This window comes from Procambarus clarkii, chromosome 50 (genome assembly GCF_040958095.1).
Source record: "Procambarus clarkii isolate CNS0578487 chromosome 50, FALCON_Pclarkii_2.0, whole genome shotgun sequence".
Lineage (NCBI taxonomy): Eukaryota > Metazoa > Arthropoda > Malacostraca > Decapoda > Cambaridae > Procambarus > Procambarus clarkii.
The window spans coordinates 4,432,922-4,446,844 of NC_091199.1; the positions used below are offsets into that span (position 1 = coordinate 4,432,922).

The window sequence follows — 13,923 nt, forward strand, 5'->3', positions numbered from 1 at the left end:
CAGTCATACAGCCTCTAGGTCAGTCATACAGCCTCCTAGGGCAGTCATACAGCCTCCTTGGTCAGTCATACAGTAACTAGGTCAGTCATACAGCCTCCTAGGGCAGTCATACAGCCTCCTTGGTCAGTCATACAGTAAGTAGGTCAGTCATACAGCCTCCTAGGTCAGTCATACAACCTCTAGGGCAGTCATACAGCCTCCCAGGTCAGTCAAACAGCCTCTTAGGACAGTCATACAGCCTCTAGGTCAGTCATACAGCTTCATAGGGCAGTCATACAGCCTCTAGGTCAGTCATACAGCCTCTATGGCAGTCATACAGCCTCCTTGGTCAGTTATACAGCCTCTAGGTCAGTCATACAGCCTCCTAGGTCAGTCATACAACCTCTAGGGCAGTCATACAGCCTCCCAGGTCAGTCATACAGCCTCCTAGGGCAGTCATACAGCATCTAGGTCAGTCATACAGCTTCCTAGGGCAGTCATACAGCCTCTAGGTCAGTCATACAGCCTCTAGGGCAGTCATACAGCCTCCTAGGTCAGTCATACAGCCTCTAGGTCAGTCATACAGCCTTTAGGGCAGTCATACAGCCTCCTAGGTCAGTCATACAGTCTCCTAGGTCAGTCATACAGCCTCTAGGTCAGTCATACAGCCTCTAGGGCAGTCATACAGTCTCTAGGGCAGTCATACAGTCTCCTAGGTCAGTCATACACCTCTAGGTCAGTCATACAGCCTCTAGGTCAGTCATACAGCCTCTAGGTCAGTCATACAGCCTCTAGGGCAGTCCTTCAGCCTCTAGGTCAGTCATACAGCCTACCAGGTCAGTTATACAGCCTCTAGGTCAGTCATACAGCCTCTAGGTCAGTCATACAGCCTACCAGGTCAGTTATACAGCCTCCTAGATCAGTCATACAGCCTCTAGGGCAGTCATTCAGCTTCTAGGGCAGTCATACAGTTTCTAGGTCAGTCATACAGCCTCTAGGTCAGTCATACAGCCTCCAGGTCAGTCATACAGCTTCTAGGTCAGTCATACAGCCTCTAGAGCAGTCATACAGCCTCCAGGTCAGTCATACAGCCTACCAGGTCAGTTATACAGCCTCTAGGTCAGTCATACAGCCTCTAGATCAGTCATACAGCCTCCAGGTCAGTCATACAGCCTACCAGGGCAGTCATACAGCCTCTAGGTCAGTCATACAGCCTCTAGGTCAGTCATACAGCCTCCTTGGTCAGTCATACAGCCTCTAGGGCAGTCATACAGCCTCCTTGGTCAGTCATACAGCCTCTAGGTCAGTCATACAGCCTCTAGGGCAGTCATACAGCCTCCTTGGTCAGTCATACAGTAACTAGGTCAGTCATACAGCCTCCTAGGTCAGTCATACAACCTCTAGGGCAGTCATACAGCCTCCCAGGTCAGTCATACAGCCTCTTAGGGCAGTCATACAGCCTCTAGGTCAGTCATACAGCTTCCAAGGGCAGTCATACAGCCTCTAGGTCAGTCATACAGCCTCTAGGGCAGTCATACAGCCTCCTAGGTCAGTCATACAACCTCTAGGTCAGTCATACAGCCTCCTAGGTCAGTCATACAACCTCTAGGGCAGTCATACAGCCTCCCAGGTCAGTCATACAGCCTCCTAGGGCAGTCATACAGCATCTAGGTCAGTCATACAGCTTCCTAGGGCAGTCATACAGCCTCTAGGTCAGTCATACAGCCTCTAGGGCAGTCATACAGCCTCCTAGGTCAGTCATACAGCCTCTAGGTCAGTCATACAGCCTTTAGGGCAGTCATACAGCCTCCTAGGTCAGTCATACAGTCTCCTAGGTCAGTCATATAGCGTCTAGGTCAGTCATACAGCCTCTAGGGCAGTCATACAGTCTCTAGGGCAGTCATACAGTCTCCTAGGTCAGTCATACACCTCTAGGTCAGTCATACAGCCTCTAGGTCAGTCATACAGCCTCTAGGTCAGTCATACAGCCTCTAGGGCAGTCATTCAGCCTCTAGGTCAGTCATACAGCCTACCAGGTCAGTTATTCAGCCTCTAGGTCTGTCATACAGCCTCTAGGTCAGTCATACAGCCTACCAGGTCAGTTATACAGCCTCCTAGATCAGTCATACAGCCTCTAGGGCAGTCATTCAGCTTCTAGGGCAGTCATACAGTTTCTAGGTCAGCCATACAGCCTCTAGGTCAGTCATACAGCCTCTAGGTCAGTCATACAGCCTCCAGGTCAGTCATACAGCTTCTAGGTCAGTCATACAGCCTCTAGATCAGTCATACAGCCTCCAGGTCAGTCATACAGCCTACCAGGTCAGTTATACAGCCTCTAGGTCAGTCATACAGCCTCTAGATCAGTCATACAGCCTCCAGGTCAGTCATACAGCTTACCAGGGCAGTCATACAGCCTCTAGGTCAGTCATACAGCCTCTACGTCAGTCATACAGCCTCTAGGTCAGTCATACAGCCTCTAGATCAGTCATACAGCCCACCAGGGCATTCATACAGCCTCTAGGTCAGTCATACAGCCTCTAGATCAGTCATACAGCCTCCAGGTCAGTCATACAGCCTACAAGGTCAGTTATACAGCCTCTAGGTCAGTCATACAGCCTCTAGATCAGTCATACAGCCTACCAGGTCAGTTATACAGCCTCTAGGTCAGTCATACAGCCTACCAGGGCAGTCATACAGCCTACCAGGTCAGTTATACAGCCTCTAGATCAGTCATACAGCCTACCAGGTCAGTTATACAGCCTCTAGGTCAGTCATACAGCCTCTAGGTCAGTCATACAGCCTCTAGGTCAGTCATACAGCCTCCTAGGTCAGTCATTCAGCCTCTAGGTCAGTCATACAGCCTCTAGGTCAGTCATACAGCCTCCTAGGTCAGTCATACAGCCTCCTAGGTCAGTCATACAGCCTCCTAGGGCAGTCATACAGCCTCCTAGGTCAGTCATACAGCCTCTTAGGGCAGTCATACAGCTTCCTAGGGCAGTCATACAGCCTCCTAGGGCAGTCATACAGCCTCCTAGGGCAGTCATACAGCCTCCTAGGGCAGTCATACACCCTCCTAGGGCAGTCATACAGCCTCCTAGGGCAGTCATACAGCCTCCTAGGTCAGTCATACAGCCTCCTAGGTCAGTCATACAGCCTCCTAGGGCAGTCATACAGCTTCTAGGGCAGTCATACAGCCTCCTAGGGCAGTCATACAGCTTCTAGGGCAGTCATACAGCCTCTAGGGCAGTCATACAGCCTCTAGGGCAGTCATACAGCCTCTAGGTCAGTCATACAGCCTCTCGGGCAGTCATACAGCCTCTAGGGCAGTCATACAGCCTCTAGGTCAGTCATACAGCCTCTAGGTCAGTCATACAGCCTCTTGGGCAGTTATACAGCCTCTAGGGCAGTCGTACAGCCTCTAGGTCAGTCATACAGCCTCTAGGGCAGTCATACAGCCTCTAGGTCAGTCATACAGCCTCTAGGTCAGTCATACAGCCTCTAGGGCAGTCATACAGCCTCTAGGGCAGTCATACAGCCTCTAGGTCAGTCATTCAGCCTCCTAGGTCAGTCATACAGCCTCCTAGGTCAGTCATACAGCCTCCCAGGTCAGTCATACAGCCTCCTAGGCCAGTCATACAGCCTCTAGGGCAGTCATACAGCCTCCAGGTCAGTCATACAGCCTCTAGGGCAGTCATACAGCCCCTAGGGCAGTCATACAGCCTCTAGGTCAGTCATACAGCCTCTAGGTCAGTCATACAGCCTCTAGAGCAGTCATACAGCCTCCTCTAGGGCAGTCATACTGCCTCTAGGTCAGTCATACATCCTCTAGGTCAGTCATACAGCCTCTAGGGCAGTCATACAGCCTCCAGGTCAGTCATACAGCCTCTAGGGCAGTCATACAGCCCCTAGGGCAGTCATACAGTCTCTAGGTCAGTCATACAGCCTCTAGGTCAGTCATACAGCCTCTAAGTCAGTCATACAGCCTCTAGGTCAGTCATACAGCCTCTAGGGCAGTCATACAGCCTCCTAGGTCAGTCATACAGACTCTAGGTCAGTCATACAGCCTCTAGGGCAGTCATACAGCCTCTAGGTCAGTCATACAGCCTCTAGGGCAGTCATACAGCCTCTAGGGCAGTCATACAGCCTCTAGGTCAGTCATACAGCCTTTAGGGTAGTCATACAGCCTCTAGGGCAGTCATAGAGCCTCTAGGGCAGTCATACAGCCTCCCAGGGAAGTCATACAGCCTCTAGGGCAGTCATACAGCCTTTAGGGCAGTCATACAGCCTCTAGGCCAGTCATACAGCCTCTAGGTCAGTCATACAGCCTCTAGGTCAGTCATACAGCCTTTAGGGCAGTCATACAGCCTCTAGGTCAGTCATAGAGCCTCTAGGGCAGTCATACAGCCTCTAGGTCAGTCATACAGCCTCTAGGGCAGTCATACAGCCTCTAGGTCAGTCATACAGCCTCTAGGGCAGTCATACAGCCTCTAGGCCAGTCATACAGCCTCCCAGGGCAGTGATACAGCCTCTAGGGCAGTCATACAGCCTCTAGGGCAGTCATACAGCCTCTAGGTCAGTCATACAGCCTCTAGGTCAGTCATATAGCCTCTAGAGCAGTCATACAGCCTCCTCTAGGGCAGTCATACTGCCTCTAGGTCAGTCATACATCCTCTAGGTCAGTCATACAGCCTCTAGGACAGTCATACAGCCTCTAGGGCAGTCATACAGCCTCTAGGACAGTCATACTGCCTCTAGGGCAGTCATACAGCCTCCAGGTCAGTCATACAGCCTCTAGGGCAGTCATACAGCCTCTAGGACAGTCATACAGCCTCTAGGTCAGTCATACAGCCTCTAGGTCAGTCATACAGCCTCTAAGTCAGTCATACTGCCTCTAGGTCAGTCATACAGCCTCCTAGGTCAGTCATACAGCCTCTAGGTCAGTCATACAGCCTCTAGGGCAGTCATACATCCTCTAGGTCAGTCAAACAGCCTCTAGGTCAGTCATACAGCCTCTAGGGCAGTCATACAGCCTCTAAGGCAGTCATACAGCCTCTAGGTCAGTCATACAGCCTTTAGGGTAGTCATACAGCCTCTAGGGCAGTCATAGAGCCTCTAGGGCAGTCATACAGCCTCTAGGCCAGTCATACAGCCTCCCAGGGCAGTCATACAGCCTCTAGGGCGGTCATACAGCCTCCCAGGGCAGTCATACAGCCTCTAGGGCAGTCATACAGCCTCTAGGTCAGTCATACAGCCTCTAGGGTAGTCATACAGCCTCTAGGTCGGTCATACAGCCTCTAGGGCAGTCATACAGCCTCTAGGTCAGTCATACAGCCTCTAGGGCAGTCATACAGCCTCTAGGTCAGTCATAGAGCCTCTAGGACAGTCATACAGCCTCTAGGTCAGTCATACAGCCTCTAGGGCAGTCATACAGCCTCTAGAGCAGTCATACAGCCTCCTAGGTCAGTCATACAGCCTCTAGGGCAGTCATACAGCCTCTAGGTCAGTCATACAGCCTCTAGGGCAGTCATACAGCCTCTAGGTCAGTCATACAGCCTCTAGGTCAGTCATACAGCCTCCAGGGCAGTCATACAGCCTCTAGGTCAGTCATACAGCCTCTAGGTCAGTCATACAGCCTCTAGGTCAGTCATACAGCCTTTAGGTCAGTCATACAGCCTCCAGGGCAGTCATACAGCCTCTAGGGCAGTCATACAGCCTCTAGGTCAGTCATATAGCCTCCTAGGTCAGTCATACAGCCTTTAGGTCAGTCATACTGCCTCTAGGTCAGTCATACAGCCTCTAGGTCAGTCATACAGCCTCTAGGTCAGTCATACAGCCTCTAGGTCAGTCATACAGATTTAGGTCAGTCATACAGCCTCTAGGTCAGTCATACAGCCTCCAGGGCAGTCATACAGCCTCTAGGTCAGTCATACAGCCTCTAGGGCAGTCATACAGCCTCTAGGTCAGTCATACAGCCTCTAGGTCAGTCATACAGCCTTTAGGTCAGTCATACAGCCTCTAGGTCAGTCATACAGCCTCTAGGGCAGTCATACAGCCTCCAGGGCAGTCATACAGCCTCTAGGGCAGTCATACAGCTTCTAGGTCAGTCATACAGCCTTTAGGTCAGTCATACAGCCTCTAGGTCAGTCATACAGCCTCCAGGGCAGTCATACAGCCTCTAGGGCAGTCATACAGCCTCTAGGTCAGTCATACAGCCTCTAGGTCAGTCATACAGCCTCTAGGTCAGTCATACAGCCTCTAGGTCAGTCATACAGCCTCTAGGGCAGTCATACAGGCTCTAGGTCAGTCATACAGCCTCTAGGTCAGTCATACAGCCTCTAGGGCAGTCATACAGCCTCTAGGTCAGTCATACAGCCTCTAGGTCAGTCATACAGCCTCTAGGGCAGTCATACAGCCTCCAGGGCAGTCATACAGCCTCTAGGGCAGTCATACAGCTTCTAGGTCAGTCATACAGCCTTTAGGTCAGACAGCCTCCAGGGCAGTCATACAGCCTCTAGGGCAGTCATACAGCCTCTAGGTCAGTCATACAGCCTCCAGGGCAGTCATACAGCCTCTAGGGTAGTCATACAGCCTCCAGGGCAGTCATACAGCCTCTAGGGCAGTCATACAGCTTCTAGGTCAGTCATACAGCCTTTAGGTCAGTCAGACAGCCTCCAGGGCAGTCATACAGCCTCTAGGTCAGTCATACAGCCTCCCAGGGCAGTCATACAGCCTCTAGGGCAGTCATACAGCCTCTAGGGCAGTCATACAGCCTCTAGGTCAGTCATACAGCCTCCAGGGCAGTCATACAGCCTCTAGGTCAGTCATACAGCCTCTAGGTCAGTCATACAGCCTCTAGGTCAGTCATACAGCCTCCAGGGCAGTCATACAGCCTCTAGGGCAGTCATACAGCCTCTAGGTCAGTCATACAGCCTCCAGGGCAGTCATACAGCCTCTAGGTCAGTCATACAGCCTCCAGGGCAGTCATACAGCCTCTAGGTCAGTCATACAGCCTCTAGGTCAGTCATACAGCCTCTAGGTCACTCATACAGCCTCCAGGGCAATCATACAGCCTCTAGGGCAGTCATACAGCCTCTAGGTCAGTCATACAGCCTCCAGGGCAGTCATACAGCCTCTAGGTCAGTCATACAGCCTCCAGGGCAGTCATACAGCCTCTAGGGCAGTCATACAGCCTCTAGGTCAGTCATACAGCCTCCAGGGCAGTCATACAGCCTCTAGGTCAGTCATACAGCCTCCAGGGCAGTCATACAGCCTCTAGGTCAGTCATACAGCCTCTAGGTCAGTCATACAGCCTCTAGGTCACTCATACAGCCTCCAGGGCAATCATACAGCCTCTAGGGCAGTCATACAGCCTCTAGGTCAGTCATACAGCCTCCAGGGCAGTCATACAGCCTCTAGGTCAGTCATACAGCCTCTAGGTCAGTCATACACAGCACTCATCCTCTAAGCACTCAACCCGTTCCCAACATCAAGAAAATGTCGAACTAAAGTGCCCTAACCTAACCAAGCAGAGGACCCACGAACAGAAAACGGGGTATTAAGTCAATTTGGCGACCCGATACTATTTTCTTGATACGAGAGTTTTTGGCCTTGGGTAACGTGTACGTCAAAATTGCGACGTACTACGACGAGAACTGGATGGAGCAGTGGAAATTGTTATATTAAAAATGACATGTAATATATATATTCCTTTTAATGATAATGACAGGTTATCTTGAGGTTATCTTGAGATGATTTGATTTCGGGGCTTTAGTGTCCCCGCGGCCCGGTCCTCGACCAGGTAGTAAGAAAGTTTTTGCACGGCAACATATATGTATGGGAGCCGGTCGGCCGAGCGGACATCACGCTGGACTTGTGATCCTGTAGTCCTGGGTTCGATCCCAGGCGCCGGGGAGAAACAATGGGCAGAGTTTCTTTCACCCTATGCCCCTGTTACCTAGCAGTAAAATAGGTACCTGGGAGTTAGTCAGCTGTCACGGGCTGCTTCCTGGGGGTGGAGGCCTGGTCGAGGACCGGGCCGCGGGGACACTAAAAAGCCCCGAAATCATCTCAGGATAACCTCAAGATGTATTTTGCAATATATTATGCAGATTACAGGTAAGTCTTTTAATAATTTTTTGGGCCATGATTTTGAAGCCTTACAAAGTGATATACATCAACTCAGATCAGAAATACATGAATATATATGACATATCATGTATATACATGTATTTGTATATGTGATTGGTCATCAGATATACATGAACTCCACAAATGGTCAAAAGACTGGTAAATGCTTTTTAATACCGACAAATGCAAGACCTTACATGAGGGGCATAACCCGCACCACCACGACCAAATGAACACGATTTCCTTGTTCAGCAGAGTGATGAACAGAAGGATCTTGGCGTCAGAACTGATCTTTCACAGAAAGTTGAACAAGGAGTGGGAAGGGGGGGGGGGGGATATTAGGAGAAAACACCCAAACCATTACGACTATATAGCACCGGGAAGGGGGTCAGGATACGGATTTGGGATGGGACGGAGGGAAAGGAATGGTGCCCGACCACTTGTGGATGGTCGGGGATTGAACGCCGACCTGCATGAAGGGACACCGTCGCTCTACCGTCCAGCCCAAGTGCTTGAGCACAGCAGGTGGGAAGAGCAGGTCTCACTGTGTGAACACATGTGTGAACACTGTGTGAACACCCTTTGTGAACACTGTGTGAACACCCTTTGTGAACACTGTGTGAACACCCTTTGTGAACACTGTGTGAACACCCTTTGTGAACACTGTGTGAACACCCTTTGTGAACACAGTGTGAACACCCTTTGTGAACACTGTGTGAACACAGTGTGAACACCCTTTGTGAACACAGTGTGAACACCCTTTGTGAACACAGTGTGAACACCCTTTGTGAACACTATGTGAACACCCTTTGTGAACACTGTGTGAACACCCTTTGTGAACACTGTGTGAACACCCTTTGTGAACACTGTGTGAACACCCTTTGTGAACACAGTGTGAACACCCTTTGTGAACACTGTGTGAACACCCTTTGTGAACACAGTGTGAACACCCTTTGTGAACACAATGTGAACACCCTTTGTTCACACAGTGTGAACACCCTTTGTGAACACTGTGTGAACACCCTTTGTGAACACTGTGTGAACACCCTTTGTGAACACAGTGTGAACACCCTTTGTGAACACAGTGTGAACACCCTTTGTGAACACTGTGTGAACACCCTTTGTGAACACTGTGTGAACACCCTTTGTGAACACTGTGTGAACACCCTTTGTGAACACTGTGTGAACACCCTTTGTGAACACAGTGTGAACACCCTTTGTGAACACAATGTGAACACCCTTTGTGAACACTGTGTGAACACCCTTTGTGAACACAGTGTGAACACCCTTTGTGAACACAATGTGAACACTGTGTGAACACCCTTTGTGAACACAGTGTGAACACTGTGTGAACACTGTGTGAACACTATGTGAACACTGTGTGAACACCCTTTGTGAACACAGTGTGAACACTGTGTGAACACTGTGTGAACACTATGTGAACACTGTGTGAACACCCTTTGTGAACACTGTGTGAACACCCTTTGTTCACACAGTGTGAACACTATGTGAACACTGTGTGAACACTGTGTGAACACAGTGTGAACACTGTGTGAACACTGTGTGAACACCCTTTGTGAACACTGTGTGAACACCCTTTGTGAACACAGTGTGAACACTGTGTGAACACCCTTTGTGAACACTGTGTGAACACTGTGTGAACACTGAACTGTGGGGGAAAACTGATTTGTGAGATTTATATATTTAGAAATTTAATTTAATTTATATAGTAATCGATTTCTTACGTTAATTTATTTGTTTCGATAGCGCACTGTATAATGTATAAAGTGGACTGTATGATGTATAAAGTGGACTGTATGATGTATAAAGTGGACTGTATGATGTATAAAGTGGACTGTATGATGTATAAAGTGGACTGTATGATGTATAAAGTGGACTGTATGATGTATAAAGTGGACTGTATGATGTATAAAGTGGACTGTATGATGTATAAAGTGGACTGTATGATGTATAAAGTGGACTGTATGATGTATAAAGTGGACTGTATGATGTATAAAGTGGACTGTATGATGTATAAAGTGGACTGTATGATGTATAAAGTGGACTGTATGATGTATAAAGTGGACTGTATAATGTATAAAGTGGACTGTATGATGTATAAAGTGGACTGTATGATGTATAAAGTGGACTGTATGATGTATAAAGTGGACTGTATGATGTATAAAGTGGACTGTATGATGTATAAAGTGGACTGTATGATGTATAAAGTGGACTGTATGATGTATAAAGTGGACTGTATGATGTATAAAGTGGACTGTATGATGTATAAAGTGGACTGTATGATGTATAAAGTGGACTGTATGATGTATAAAGTGGACTGTATGATGTATAAAGTGGACTGTATGATGTATAAAGTGGACTGTATGATGTATAAAGTGGACTGTATGATGTATAAAGTGGACTGTATGATGTATAAAGTGGACTGTATAATGTATAAAGTGGACTGTATGATGTATAAAGTGGACTGTATGATGTATAAAGTGGACTGTATGATGTATAAAGTGGACTGTATGATGTATAAAGTGGACTGTATGATGTATAAAGTGGACTGTATGATGTATAAAGAGGACTGTATGATGTATAAAGTGGACTGTATGATGTATAAAGTGGACTGTATGATGTATAAAGTGGACTGTATGAGATAAAATCCCACAAATCGCTTTCAACACATTCTGGGAATAAATGGTTTATATATATATATATATATATATATATATATATATATATATATATATATATATATATATATATATATATATATATATAATCTATCACTCAAAATTATTGATTAGCAGACAGTCACTACAATATTAGACTACATATATTAGTAACTACAATTAAATACAGCTGATCTATATGGCGGATTTTGGGCTAAACAACCAGGGATGAACAGGGATGAACAGGGATGAACAGGGATGAACAGGGATGAACAGGGATGAACAGGCCAACCAACCTATCCAGATTATGCTAAATCTGATATTACTGGCCAATAATATGCTAGATAGAATAGGAATCGGAAAAGATACTTCCCAATCTGGTCCGCATCATGTTGAATCACGTGTGATCAGGTCCGCATCATGTCCAATCACATGTAATCAGGTCCGTATCATGTCCAATCCCATATAATCAGGTCCGCATCATGTCCAATCCCATATAATCAGGTCCGCATCATGTCCAATCCCATATAATCAGGTCCACATCATGTCCAATCACACGTAATCAGGTCCGCATCATGTCCAATCCCATATAATCAGGTCCACATGATGTCCAATCACATGTAATCAGGTCCGCATCATGTTCAATCACATATAATCAGGTCCACATCATGTCCAATCACATGTAATCAGGTCCGCATCATGTCCAATCCCATATAATCACGTCCGCATCATGTCCAATCACATGTAATCAGGTCAACATCAGTAGTAGGGAAGGCGCCTCACAGGGGATTTTTTTTTTCTGGGAGAAAAATCCCCTGTGCGCCCCAAGGGTTTCAGGTAAATTTAGAAAATCCCCTGTGCGCCCCAAGGGTTTCAGGTAAATTTAGAATATCCCCTGTGCGCCCCAAGGGTTTCAGGTAAATTTAGAATATCCCCTGTGCGCCCCAAGGGTTTCAGGTAAATTTAGAATATCCCCTGTGCGCCCCAAGGGTTTCAGGTAAATTTAGAATATCCCCTGTGCGCCCCAAGGGTTTCAGGTAAATTTAGAATATCCCCTGTGCGCCCCAAGGGTTTTCAGGCGAATTTGGGGAGTCACAGATTTTAGAAGTAAGGATTTCTTATAAGAAAAATAATTTCCGAGACATAGAAGTTTGTTAAGGCCTTATGGGAGAAATTCAAGTAACGTGTGTAGCACTTTAGGGTTTCCATGAGAACTCTACGGACATGTTTTACCTGTTTTCAACTTACAAAATCGTCTATGTAAGCCTTAGTTATTCATGTAAATTTAGAAAGTTATCTGTATAAGTCATTGTTTTCAAGTCTCGTACATCACACCCCCCTCCCTCCCTCCCCCCCTTACCTCGCAATCTGTCGCGTCACCTTTATTTACTTTGCGCCCAGCCAGCCAGCCAGCCAGTCAGCTCTTAATCTTATCTTATCTTATCCGTAATATCTGGACCGTCCCTCCTCTCTCTCTCTCTCTCCCTCCTCTCTCTCTCTCCTCTTCATATTATTCCCTCTTCCTATTTTCTGACATACTAATATTTTATTCCTTTTTCATTAACCAGTCAGTTTTATACAAATCAACCGAAGCATCTCAATGTAACCTTTAATACTGAAAACTGCCTCAGAGACTATCTAAGCTGGCCCCAGCTACCTGCCCCAGGCTATCTGCCCGAGGCCATCATCACCTGATTACCTGCCCCAGACATCCACCAGTCATTGTCGGCGTTCGCCACCGTAATAATTTATATATATATATATATATACATTAAGCGTTAATAAAACTTATTTATTTATTTACAATTTATTTAGTCATCTAATTCATAGTTTACACAATTTATAATAAACGACTCATTTAGCCCGAAGTTCTAAGAAGCTCGCTCCTCAATCCGCTTGTATAATATCCGTCCTATTCACTCTTCATCTCTGTAAATAAAGAATAACAGTTTCAGATAGCGTTTACACATGTACAATATTTATCATACACATAAAACCTCAAAACAAATGTACTCACCATTTCCCATTAGATAATTTGTTATAGCCTCATTCAGCCAGTCGTCTCCAAGCACATTTTCCAACAAATATCGCTCTTATCATAACACAGCGTTTCATAGCAGCTCGGCATATTTTTAAATAAAGCATAAGATAGCCTCATTACGTTCCTATCATTCTGCATATATTCTCCATAAGTAAAACTAGTTTCAAATAGCTTTATTGCAGTTTTTAGATCCTTGTTTGAAAGATGGTAACAGAAAAACATCGCATATAGCCCGCATACGTAAGTATTTAAACTCTGAAGTCTCTCTGTAAACGTGTATACATCACAGTCTTTATAATAATTTAAAAACTCCGAAATATATGGCGAATACACATTTATTCCATATGAATCGAGTATAACTATTTTCCGTTTAGATTTATATACAGCAATCCAGTGACCCATTACTTCCTTAGAGTCTCTTCCTAAGGTATTTATTATAAACATAATCGGCCTGTCCCGTATTTGCTTCATTATTCTATATATATCCGTCGCTAAATAGCATCCAATATATTTAGCTTTACTACCTTTCATATCGTTCAATGCCGTATTAATTTGTTTGCAGTTCATGCTCTTGTATCACACACAACTCGCCTATCTGAATAAATTCTCAATACTCCCGTTGTAATTCCGAATAAAATAATAACTTTATTTGATTTCGCTGGAACAGCAAATTCTAATGTAATTCTCAGGTTGCCCGAAGCCTCTATAGGAAGGGTATCTCTCAATTCCTCAGGCGTTAGTCTAAATGCCAGTAATGTTCTTCCTTTTATAAATGAATTATATGTCAAGGTATTACAAGCATTAAAGCCTACTGTATTTTGAGTCTCGTAGTATAGTTTCGAACATTTATTCGGGAACTTGCAAGTTATATTAAATAAGTTTGTCCCATCACGTGTAATATATACATTAGATAAATCGCAGTGATCGAAATAAAGTGGATTAAGTGTATACGCTCCTGATATTGCTTCCATATCCATCATCATAATAAATAATTTATCTGGGATAATGCTCCCCCATGGCTGGTCAATACTTAATCTCTGCTGCCCATTACCAAGAATGAACGTCTTGTGGAGTGTCTTATCAAACGTATATGTAACT

The 13,923-nt window shown here is 46.2% G+C and overlaps 1 protein-coding gene across 1 annotated transcript in view; it reads left to right on the forward strand.

The window, feature by feature from the left end:
* Positions 1-13,923, forward strand: part of LOC123772757 (uncharacterized) — a gene marked incomplete in the record, with an annotated part of 455,577 nt that overhangs the window by 16,517 nt on the left and 425,137 nt on the right.